Source organism: Mus caroli, chromosome 15 (genome assembly GCF_900094665.2).
Source record: "Mus caroli chromosome 15, CAROLI_EIJ_v1.1, whole genome shotgun sequence".
Classification (NCBI taxonomy): domain Eukaryota; kingdom Metazoa; phylum Chordata; class Mammalia; order Rodentia; family Muridae; genus Mus; species Mus caroli.
The window spans coordinates 97,432,039-97,436,909 of record NC_034584.1 but is presented as its reverse complement, the minus strand read 5'-3'; positions in this window follow the sequence as shown (position 1 = coordinate 97,436,909).

Genomic DNA, 4,871 nt, shown 5'->3' with positions numbered 1-4,871 from the left:
GTTAGTGAAGATCTTTTCCCAATCTGTAGGTTCCATTTTGTCTTATTGACAGTGTTCTTTGCCTTACAGAAGCTTTTCCATTTCATGAGGTTCCATTTGTCAATTGTTGATCTTAGTACCTGAGCTGCCCTGCACAGACTTCTTCTACCCATACTTCTGGCTCCCCACAACACCTAAGGGCTGTGGTTACTTGAAAAGCAAAAGGGCATGATATAGGGTGAGGCAGAGATGTGCCTTCTAGCCCAATCTGCTCATCTTTCATCTTGCAGAAAGAACCCTCTGAACCTTTTTCTTCTCCTCTCTCCAGCACTACTCAATTCCCAAGTGCTTACATCTTCACCTGTGACCTCTCCAGTTGCACAGGCAAATCTCCAACACTTTCAAAAAATGAGAGAATAGAGTAACACTTCTGGCTTGCCTATTTATTCTATTTTTTTTTCTCCCACTCACTTTTCAATTTGTTCAACCATTCTCTCAACATTTTTGAAACAGAAAAAGAGGAGGAGGAAGAGGAAGAGAAATTTTAAAAATCCCCTCTGGAAGCAAATTAGAGCATGGGGGTAGGGTTCCAGCTGCAGAAGCCATGATAGACTTTTTGCTGATGTTCTGAAACAGGGTGTCCATTCTTTCATACCCTACTACCTCCTCTGCTGCTTCTCATTCTGCCTAGCCCCATGTTGGGTGCAACTTGTCAGCACATATTTTTGGCTATTTTATTTGGTTCTTATACCTACCACCTTTCCAACCCTTATTCCACCCCAATTTCTTCCAACCTATCACACTAGGTTGGAAAGAAAGAAGATTAGAGTGGAAAGATGATGTAGACCTCTTTGGACTACTTCCCAATAATTAAGGGCATTGGATTCCTAAGGGTAAATCCAATCTTCATTGTCAGATTATCCAGAAATCCAGAAAATGCAACATCAAACCAGCAATCCAAAATAGCAATAGCAAGAGCAGCAGTAGCATGTACCAGCAGTAGTGGGGGGAGCAGCAGCCACCACAGACCCTCTCAGAGCTCTTCTATTTATATCCTGGGTGAGGCCCAGAGTAAACCATCTACAGCTGGCAAAAATCAGCTCCCGCCTCCAGATCATGCAACAATCATAATTAATGGCTGTGAACAAACTGAAGTAGCCCCATATCCCATACCAGGATTAAAACAAAAACATATACATATAGCATAACTGGATTTTTTTAAAAAGCCAAAATTCATACTACACACCACCAGGACTTTCACACATCCCTCTTCATATTCCTCACCCTGACCTTTTCAAACATTTGTCCTTTGCTTCTCTACATGAATGCATTTCCTCAGAATTACTTTACTGAAACCACGGAATAGGTGGGGTTCCTTTGTTTTGTTTTGTTTTGTTTTGTTTTGTTTTGTTTTGTTTTGTTGATGATCTCCTAAATTTTTCCTTCCTAGCACTATCGCTAATGTCATCATGTTTATTCCTCAAGCTGCCCCATTGACTCTCAGCTTCCCTCACAGCTCACAACTCTGTTCCCAACTTCTAAAATGCTAATAGGTGCAATCTATGTGCTATATTTACTACATGAACAAAGACATGAAGGGCTGTAGAGTACATTATCTGCTGAGAAGAATCAATTCTGCTCCATCACCACAACAGATCACAACAGATTCTTCCCTTTTCATATAAGACTTGCATGCCTAATAACTTAAAATGAGAGTCAATGGGGCCTAATAACTTAACATGAAAATGAGAGAATGATTCCATTTTCATGGGTACATTATGAGCAGCTGAGGCCAAAGGAAACATCAGAAAGAGGGATTCAGAGATGTCTAAAAGCATTTGTAGTAGAATCCAAGCATAGCAGAGATTATACTCCCATCTCTCCAGGGCCCATCCTGAGCTCATGGAACTCTGGGCAGTCTATAGAATACGGCTTAACCACTGCAATCTATTTGATATGGTCCCTCTTCCCTCCTTTGTAGACAACCCAGAGATTGCCTCTTCCCTAGAATCTTGGAAAGGTGAGTCTTTTTCCCCTCCCTACAGTAGCTTCCTGGGACTGAGGGTGAAAGGACAAAGAGAACTAGATGAGAGGTCTCAAGGAAAGATCCTGGAGATTTGGGTAGCCAATGTTAGAGATGAAAACTGGGGGAATCTCTTTAATGTAATATAATTCTTTATGCCAATATGACAGATCTCTCTGAATCCTAATTCACTCTAGGAAAATGCCTGAAGAATGGAAAAAGTCCACAGAGAAGGAGAAAACCAGAGGGAGTAAGTCTCAAAGACAGATCCAGACCTAGGGAGATAAGACAACCAAGTCTGCTGGGGTTAGGGTAAACAGCTATTTCTTCTTTCATCCTCTTACCCTCTTGCAGCAACTCATAAAGCATCTGCTGCCAAAACAGGAAATGTGGCAGCCTCTGGAACAGCCTGCAAAAAAAAAAAAAAAAAAAAAAAAAAAAAAAAAAAAAAAAAAAAAAAAAAAAACAAGCCATGGAAGAAGTAAAGTGGTACCTTTCTGATATGTCTCTCTTGGTGCCAGTGTCTTGACTTGTGACACATAAAACAGTAGGCTCTCTAGGGCAGCCTTATTTTCAGGCACAATTCCAGGAACACAAATATAGACTCCTTAAGAGAGTAAGTTAGTTGAGTACAATCACCTCTGCACACAGAATGTATATGATTAGTTGTGTGTGTGTGTGTGTGTGTGTGTGTGTGTGTGTGTGTGTGTGTGTGTACAATAGGTTTTTCTGTGTACGATCTCCTGTCACTCTTTCCATGGGAGTGGTAGACATTGGCTCACTCAACAAAGAGTTTCCCATGATGTGATGGACTGGGATGGGAGGTAGGGAACATGAATACAAATGAAGTTACTTTTTCAGATATGAACTCTTCTACCTTGAATTTGAATCCATACTAGAAAACCTCAAATGGGAGAAAAGACTATGAAGGGGACAGAAAAGCCATTACTTTCCAAGTTGATGGGTTAAAAGTCACGGGAAGATGAGTGTGTCCCCAAGTGACCCCGATGGGCCCGAGTATGAGTATTCCCACTCCTCCCTCAGATCCAGCCTCCATCACTACCCCTACCATGAGACCTACAAAGGCCACAGCTTCACCACTGACCTTGACAACACTTTGATGTCAAATGTCTCTAATTTCCCACTGACATTTAGACTTCCACCATTGTCTGATACTGGTTCTCTCTGGATCAGCCCAGGCCTTTCTTCTGGGCAATCTGTCTATTCTGACCTCACTTTCCCCTAGAAAAAGTTGGGTCCTTCAGCCTCTGCTGAATCTATCACCACACCTTGGTTTCTGGATATGCCCGCAGGACTTCAATTTGTTTGGAAGACAAAAAATAGAGCTAGGAGAGGAAGAATAAAGAGTGGATCTGGAGCCTGGGGCCTTTTTTCTCTCCTTCTCTACCTCCCTGCCTCTAATCTTTCATTATCTCCTCCCACCCCCATACATCTCTTCTGCCCCTTTTCTATGAATTTTCTAGATGGTATTCAGGACAGTAAGAGTAAAGCTGAGAAGGTAAAAAATGGGAAGAACAGATGACTAATGATGTCCAAGAGATCCAGGCTTTATGAATACAGTTACAACATGTTAAAATTTAAAAGTAAATTTAAAATTTGAAAGAAAAATGAAATTTTATCTATTAAACAGAAAACATTAAACCTGAGTATATGTGTGTTCCTTTGAGAAGGGGCTTTTGCTAGCCTCACTTGTGCTAGCAAAAGAAACAAACACCTGTGTGGGCCCAACAATTTCCCAGTCAGGGAAGGGGAATCTAGTGAGACATTTTAAACAAGTGTAGCAAGTTTAGAAAGGAAAAATATAAAATATATGGTTTGAGTGTTAAAGGGGCACCAGGAAGAGAAGTGGAGTTGAATCCTATGTTCTAGGAGAGAGCAGATTAAGGGAGTGAAATTTTGGGGCAAGATACTGCCCAGCTAAATTTATATCCAGGCTTTGTGGTATACACCTTTAATCCCAAGAGACAGCCATGCAGAACTCTGAGCCCAAAGGTCAATCTACAGAGAAAGATCCAGAACAGCCAAGCTTAGGCAGTGAAGAAGTTGGAAAACAGAAAGCTAGTGATAATGTAGTAGAACAAGGGGGCCATGTTCCAGCTCCTGAAAGTGGCAGAACTCAGCATCTTCAGTCATGTGGCTCTGGCTTTAAAATGAAAAATAGACGGGACTACTGGGACAACTGATGCTAGAGCTAAGAAACTGGTGGTGATTAAGAAGAGACCAGTGTTGGTTCTAGGACTCTGACAAAAGTAGTCTGCACAGGTGAAAGTGTGCACTACAGAAGCTAACAGCTTCTGGGACAGGCAGGAGCCACAGAGCTTCTGAGGCAGTCCCCTTTTCAGGCAGCAGACATCCAGTCACCTTCTAGGATGGCTTTGCCTCAGCATTGGCAGGAGGCATCTTGGTTCCAGGACTCCGCCAAAAGTAGTCTGCACAGGTGAGAGTGTGGACTACAGAAACTAACAGCGTATGGAACAGGATAAAACACACAGCTTCTGGGACAGGTCCAGTTTTAGGCCTTCATCTTTGGCCAGGAGGGAAGTCCGAATGCCAGATACCTGTGCACCTTCCCTGTAAGAGGAGAACTTGACTGCAAAGAGTGCTCTGACCACTGAAACTCAGAGGAGAGATCTAGTCTCCCAGGTCTGCTGATAGAGGCTAACAGAATCACCAGAGGAAAAATCTATAAGCAGAGACAACTATAACAACTAACTCCACAGATTACCAGATGGTGAAAGGTAAACATAAGAATCTTACTAACAGAAAAGCACCGGGGTAGCTAAGGCACAGGGTCGGCTGACACTCGCCAGCTACCCACAACACCCGCCACAGGATCTTAAGACTTCTG